This window comes from Eriocheir sinensis, unplaced genomic scaffold (genome assembly GCF_024679095.1).
Source record: "Eriocheir sinensis breed Jianghai 21 unplaced genomic scaffold, ASM2467909v1 Scaffold70, whole genome shotgun sequence".
NCBI lineage: Eukaryota > Metazoa > Arthropoda > Malacostraca > Decapoda > Varunidae > Eriocheir > Eriocheir sinensis.
Genome location: NW_026112054.1, coordinates 659,516 through 667,913, shown reverse-complemented (window position 1 = coordinate 667,913; position 8,398 = coordinate 659,516).

Genomic DNA, 8,398 nt, shown 5'->3' with positions numbered 1-8,398 from the left:
CGCCTCGTCTTCGTGCCGAGGCGTCCAGGGGTTCATGAAGGTGTCTTTCTGGCGTGTGGTAGGAAGACTGGCATGACTTACGTTTCCTTAAAGGGTTATCTAATTAGTGTGTTCAGAAACAAATATTTTAATGTTTCCTGATTACTGTAACGGCCAGTGTTTCAAGTTAACGTAACGATGACTCGCGGCGTGTTACACACACTCCCTCACTACGAGGCGTCGAGGCGAGACGAAACCAACGACAGCTTCTGAAGTGCTTCTCGCCTTCGATGAAATGCAAAGACTTCGCTTCAATTTTTTTTTCTTGTCATATTTGCTTTATAATATTACAAACGAATAAAGAAGCTGCTCATCGCTGTTCCTGCAAAACCAGATGACGGTGCCTCAAAACGAATCAGTTCAGGTTCGCGAGGTGTCTCGAGAGGACTCGAATCGTATAGAAGAACGTATAGAAGAACGCTACCACTCGGATTTTTCAGTCACCGCCGAGTGGCTTAAAACTACCCACATGCTGTCCTGAAGACCACCCATCAACCCGGACTCTAGAGGAAGCCGTCCAAGCGAATCAAGAACGAGTTCCGGGGGGCAGCATGAGCCAATGCAAGATGGCGCCACTATAAACACTCGCCTGCGCCAGAACGGGCTGGGCCGACCATCAGGCCCCACCTGGAAGAAGCCTTGGGCCGACCATCAGGCCCCACCAGGAAGATGCCTACCGGCGCAACAGGCAACGACGTAAAAAAAAAAAGAAAAAAAAAAGAAGAAAAAAAAAAAAAAGGACAGTTTACGAATTACCGTTACACACTTTGCTCTTTTTCTTTTTTCATGATGACAACTGAATTACTATACTAAACCGTGCAATTCACTACATCTATCACCAGAAAAACATGAACCACGTAAGAAAATCGTTGGTTGAGTGAAACCGTAAATTGTCCTCATTGTATTGTACCTTAGTTTCCATGTTTCTATCTTCATATCCTCCGCCTTTGCAAAATCTTAATCGTGTGTATCTGTAACACGGTAGATAACGACGATTTATAAGCCTTATTGATGAACAGGGGAGTGCCTGACTCTAAACACACACATATAATGTAATCTTAATGCTTGTGATTAATTCATATGATGATAAACTCAAACCACTCTCCCCTTGCTCATCTTAATCGTATGTATCTGCTTCAGGCAAGGAAGGCGGACACAGCCACACGGACTACACAGTGTCCCGGCGACCCTCCAGCTGGCGGTACTTCCTGGAACACTCCATCGCCCGCCGCCACACACTGCACGCCGCCAAGCAGCTCGCGACGCTAATGGCTCTGTCACGACACTTAAGTGACTTAATTTGGCTGGCTTACCTCACGCCGCCGACACTCCCCGCTCCATCCTCAGCACAGATTACTCGCCACACACACACACACACACACACACGCACACATTTGACTGATTGACTGGCCACTGGATGGCGGAGGTGAATCAACGAGGCGGGATGACGCGAGACTGAGTGACAGAAAATGCTCGCTTTTTCTGGTTAACTTGACTAAACAAATGCCACCTCTTCCCGCTAAATGGGTAAACATAATAAAGAACGGGATATGCAGTAATTGTATCTAACAAAAAGTGAAAATATGAGAGAAAAAAATACGATGGGATTGTTATTAGAGGCGGAGTATTGAGAAAATCACATGAAATAAAAGCGTGACTGTCCAGCTGAGCAGACGCGGCGGCTTTGCGGCGGGTTTCGGGGCGAGGCTAGGCCAGTGTGGTTACCTGCTGACCAGACACTAGGGCGAGGCGGGAGGCTCTACAACTATTCACTAACCAATCAATAAGTCATTATTCCCATCGCTATTCACACACACCTGCCCCAGTGAGCCTTGCTATTACTTAAACTTAAGGAAAATAAATAATTACAGTAATTCTTTTCCTTGAGAGTGAACAACAGCTGGCGAGTCACTTCGAACCCCTTTACGGACCCTTGAGCGAAGCGCGGGGCTGCTCGAACACCACGACCCCGCACGTTGGCTCATTTTCTCTGTATATAAAAAAATAAAAAATACCCGTCACTATGAACGAATACACGCACGATCAATAAGTTACCCGGAGTGAAGAGAAGACGTCACAAGGAAAAATACATTGGTGCTAGCAGAGACAAGTAAGCATGAGCTTTATACAGACGAACAAACACAGGCATCAATTTGTTTGAACCATTCCCTTCCTCCCTCTCCCACCTCCCACGGGCATGTATTGGATGGCCTCTCGGGAAGGCTAATAAACGTAGCTTTGATATAAAACAAAAAGTAAAGTACATGAACCTGCTTACTAACCCAGGCGTAAAGGAGAAATAACACCTGATGCTTTTAGTTTGGTTACGAGACACTTACTTCTTCAACTCATTTAAACCAGTGGGAGTGAAGGGCTGTACAACTTTGACTTCTCAAAACAACGTAAGGATTATGAGAAACAAATTTCCTCATCAAACCACTCAGTAAAGGAAGCGAACTAAGGGTGTCGTCTTTCCCCGACAAGTTAATTAAAGGGGAGGCTGAGGTCGCTTGGCTGTTTGAGTGTGACCTTGATTTCTTAAACGTGAGGGTTACGAAACGCTAGTTACCTCTTCATTTAAACCAGAGAGAGGGAAAAGAATTTGGTGAACTTGGTGTATCATTTCCTTGCCTCGAAAAGTATCAGAGGAGGCTGAGGTCGCTTGGCCGAGTGTGCCCTTGACAAACCAGCGTGAGGTAAACCTGGTGCACCTCGTTTTCTTCGGGGACGGGCGTGAGGGAGGCCGTGGCGGCGATGGACGGGCTCGTTGGAGAGGCACTTCGGCAGGCCAGCGGCGCGCGAGGCGGTGCAAGGAGAGAAAGGCCAAGTCCGCGACGAGAGTTGGCGAGGAAAATGTATGATGGCGTTTGTAGCTTAAATTACGAGAGGTGACGACGTGCGTGCCAGGTGTGTTCCTTCCCTCCTCCTCCTCCTCCTTCTACTCTCCTTTCCTCCTCATTCCCCCCTCCTTTCCTCCTCCTTTCCTCCTCCTTTCCTCCTCCTTCCCCCCTCCTTTCCTCCTCCTTTCTCCTCCTCCTCTTACTCTTCCCCATCTCAATCTACTAATTCGTCCACTCTCCTTCCAGCCTCCTCCTCCTTCAGGCCAGTGTGTGAGTGTAAGACGTGGAAAAAAAGGTGGTGATGGACATTTAAATATTGGAGTGTGTGATATGGTGTGTGATGTGATAGTGATGATTTGAAGATTAATGGTGAGTTGGTGGTGATAACATTTTGGTGGTGGTGGTGGCGATAACATTTAGGTGGTGGTGGTGGTGGTGATAACATTTCGGTGGTGATGGAGGGGGTGGCGATGGTGGTGGTGATAACATTTCGGTGGTGATGGAGGTGGTGATGGTGGTGGTGACGGTTAATGGTCTGGTGGCGGCGGTGGGATCGCCTTCCATCTCCAGACAGGGTTTGTGCCTAAATAACACACCTGAGTGGATGAGGTTCGACAGGTGGGGTTGTGTTCATCTTAGCAACAAACAAATAAAAGACCGTGTGTCTGACTTAACACACCTGAGTGGATGAGGCTAGACAGGTGGGTTGTGTTTGTCTTAGCAACAAACAAATAAAAGAATGTGTGTCTGACTTAACACACCTGAGTGGATGAGGTTGGACAGGTGGGGTGGTATTCGTCTTAGCAACAAACAAATAAAAGAATGTGTGTCTGACGTAACACACCTGAGTGGATGAGGTTCGACAGGTGGGGTTGTGTCAATTGAAAAACACAAGCAAAGCTAGTGAACTTCTGAGTTGAAAACTCCTAAATGGTGGGATTAGACAGGCAGGGATGTATTCATCTGAGCAACAAGCAGGCAAAAGAGGTAGGGAGTACATATTTATTAGCACACCTGTCGGAAAGTTGAAAGGGTAGAACTGCGTTCTCAGCCACAAACAAACAAGAAAACTGGGACGTTCTAAAAGCTGACATTTTTTTTATCTCTTACTTTATTTGTTACAGTAAAGGAAGCAGCTCAATGGCAAAGATAAACAGGAACACTGAAGGCCGCCAGCACTGCTCCTGTAGAAGAAAGTCGGGAAGGGTGGCCAAAAGCAAGGTCATCTACACCGAATTGGTTATCATTAACATTCTAAAGCTATTGAACCTCTTCACAGGCTCATTACAACAGGCTTCAATCTCCAGTCAAGGCTCTCTGATTACGCGTGCGCCAATTAGCGACTCATCAGGGTGCTGGGCAACAAACACATCTCATCAGCTAGTCCTGGACGGCGTGTGTGTTGAACTAAATATGTGTTCTGCGTGTGCCGAGGCCTTGCTGAGTTTACTGTTTACGATTATCACATTGTTACTACGAGGTGTGTGACCTGTTGGAATGTTGTCACTGCATCGTCGTCATTTTCGGTAAAATTGGTCCATTCTTTGTTGTACACGTACAGTCATACATACACATGTACATTATAATATACACATTACACCATTCTGTTTTTTTATTACCATACTTTTCTTACTTTACTTTTTTTACTCATTCATTTTTACTTTTATCATTTTGTCACTATTCTTTTTCGCCTTCGGGTGTGAGGCGGAATATTGCCACTGCATCATAGTACCTCAGATTAAATTGGGCCATTCTTTTTTTGCCATCTTGTTTTACGTGACTTCGTTCTCCAGGTGCGAGGTGACCTTAAACAGAGTGTTGCTTCTGCCCGGAGAAGTAAGTCTAGATTTTGTAAGACCTTAATCAAGTATTGGGACAACGAAGTTAAACCTGATTGCAACTGGTTTCTTGATACACCTGACGAGCTATTCCCAGCACTTCCCACCCCTCCCTTTCCTTTCCCTTTCCTTTCCTTCCCTTCCGTTTTATTCCTGTCCCTTCCCTTCCCTTGTTTAGTATATTCTAAGCTCAAACTCAGTGCCCGGGTACACACACACACACACACACACACACACACACACACACACACACACACACACACACACACAAGCTGTCTAATCCAGGGGCAAAACTTGAGTCTCTAGCGCCTCCTCCTCCTCTCTCCTCTTGAGCCCGAGAGCTGAAAGCATCTCTCTCACGTCTTCCTCTTCTGGAGTTCGGAAACACGTGCTTCCGCGTTTCTTAAAAGTTCCCAGACTTATGACTTGATGCGCGGACAGAAGTACCGCCCTTTGTGTCCACTTTAGGGGAGGCGGTGGCTGAGTCGTCAAAGTAACGGCCTCGTGTTCAGGAGGACGCGAGTTCAATCCCCGCCCGGTGCCACCAAGCTGGGATTTTTCAGCCGCCGCCGAGTGGCTTAAAACTACCCACATGCTGTCCAGAAGACCACCTATCAACCCGGACTCTAGATTCAAGGATAAAAAATGAGCTCTGGGAGGGCAGCATGAGCCAATGCAAGATGGCGCCACTATAAACACTCGCCTGCGCCAGAACGGGCTGGGCCGACCATCAGGACCCACCGGAATGAAGCCTTGGACCGACCATCAGGATCCACTGAAAAAAAATAAAAAAAAAAAAACTTGGCCCACCCATTTTACCCTCCTTTGCCCAACCTTATCCTCCCTTGTCCACCCTTGCCCACCTTTGCCTTCCCCCTTTACTCTCCCTTCCTTACCCTTTCCCAGCCTGTTTACCTTCTTAGCCCATCCTTGTCCTCCCTTATCCACCCTTGCCCATCCTCGGCTTCACCCTTGCCCTGTCTATATACCCACCCTCGCACACCCTTCCCACCCTGTCTAACCACACTTGCCCTCCCTTATCAACCCTTGTCCACCTTGTTTACCCACTTTTGCCATCCCTTGCCTTCCCTTCCTCACCCTTGCCCTCCCCTTCCCAACCCTCGCCCACCCTATCTACCCCCTTATCCTCTGAAGCTCCTCAAGGTATGTCCACAAATCTTCACGCGAGTTGGTCGAAGCACAAGTGTCTCGTTTGGTTCTAAATTTCTTGTAAGTTCTTTCAGGGTTTCCAGAGTTTTTTTTTATTTGTTGTTTTCTGCCGCAACAAAATACAAACTCTAGTCTCTCAAAACGTGTTCTTAAATCTTTGCTACACGAATCAAAAGTTCCCTTCCCTCTTACCATCCCCCTTCACTGCCCTACCCTACCCTACCCTACCCTATCCTATCCTATCCTACCCCACCCTACCCTACCCTTCCCTACACTACACTGCACTACCCAAACATACCCTACCCAACAATACCCTACCTTACCCAGCCCTACATTTCCCTCCCCTACCCCACCTTCCCCTTCCCTTGCCCTCCACTCCTCCCTCCCTCCGCCGGCCGGTCCGCCTTGTTCTTTCCGCAAACTCGTTTTAAGTTCCCAAATGTTTCGTGAATTTGACGCCATTTGTCAAGACGAAAATCGCGTCGTCGCGCTGGTAATTACTTTCTCGTGTTTTATTTGTATTATTTCATGAGCCGATGTAAAGAGAGAACCCCCCCCCCCCGTCCCACACACGCGCTGTCTTCAGTTTTTACGACTAAAGTCTGGAGGAGTCTTGTTGTCTGCTTAATGTCTCAAGTTGAACCGAAACCTTTATGAGCTAGTCTAAACACACACATACACACACACACAACACCCCCCCCTCCACCAAACGTTCTTGACCTCTCCAAGCACCACCCACCCACCCAAACCCAAGGGGAAATTTCCTCAACTCCTAAAACATGCAACTGTTGTCCCCATCCATAAGAAAGGCCCCAAAGATGAACTAAGTAATTATAGACCAATATCCTTACTAAATGTTTTGTCTAAGATCTTTGAAAAAGTAATGAAAAAATTCCTCATAAATTTTCTTGAAACTAAAAACATACCTAATCCAAGTCAGTTTGGTTTTCGTCGTGGTCTAAACACTTTCGATGCCTTGAGAACCTATTCAGAAGAAATATATAACACTTTAGATAATAAACAGTCATTACTAAGCATCTTTGTTGACTTCACCAAAGCTTTTGATACAGTCAGACACGATATATTATTACGTAAGTTGTATTACTATGGAATTAGAGGTACTATTCACGACTGGTTTCAGGATTACTTATCCCACAGAACTCAATCAACCAAATTCCACACTTGTCTATCTGCATCTCTACCTATTCAATACGGTGTTCCACAGGGCAGTGTCTTGGGTCCAATCATGTTTCTCTTATATATAAATGATATTACTTACATATTTACAAACCTTAAAACAATCCTTTTCGCAGATGACTCAACCTTAAATATTACTGGTGAAAATCCTACTGACATGATACATACAGCAAACACTGACCTACAAATCTTTCATAAATGGTGTCTGAGTAATAGATTAACAGTAAACTTAAACAAAACATTTTATATGCTATTTACTAATTAGTCACCATCAATGCTTCCGTCCCTATTTTTTTCCCAAGACATTATAAGCAGAAATAATAAACATACATTATTAGGAATAACGTATGATGATACCATGACCTTTAAGCATCACGTAACAAACCAAATCCTTAAATTATCCAGGCTAGTATCTCTGTTATATCAAATTAAAGAATTAATGCCCATTGATGTTTTGAAAATGTTATATAACGCACATGTCTTACCACACCTGTATTACTGTACGCCTATCTGGTGCAACACCTACCCCACACACCTGTTACCTCTGTTTAGACTTCAAAAGAAAATAATAAGAATTATTACAAACAGTGACTACTTTGCCCACACACAACCTCTCTTTAAAGAAACAAATTCCTTAAAGCTTTTTGACATAAATAACCTACAAATTGGTATTTACATGTATAAAAAGATCAAAAGTGAAACCTCCGTGTCCTTACAGCCACAACATACTTATTTCACCCGTACTCATGAAAATTTACGTACACCTGCCCATAATTTCACACTTTTTCAACACTCACTTTCTTATTCAGGACCTAAAACCTGGAATTCTATTCCTAATAATATTAAAGCTCTAAATTCAATACACTCCTTTAAAAAACAATTTAAAAAACATATTCTTCTCAATTATAATTATTAAGTCCATGTATCATCTGTCAGAGTGTGTCCTCAGCTTAATCAATTATTACCTTATACTATTATTATTGTATTAATACTATTACTACTTACATTATCATTTACAGTACTACCATATTATTTTTATAAACCAATTACAATTTTTGTACTAATGATATTGTGTTAATATTATCACTTTAATTATTATTTACACTACTTCTATTTTATAATTATAACAATGTTAATTATTATTATTATTTCTATAACTTATTATTATTATTATTATTATTATTATTATTATTATTATTATTATTATTATTATTATTATTATTATTATTATTATTATTATTATTATTATTATTATTATTATTATTATCATTATTATTATTATCATCGTCATTATCATCATTTTACTTTTGTCAA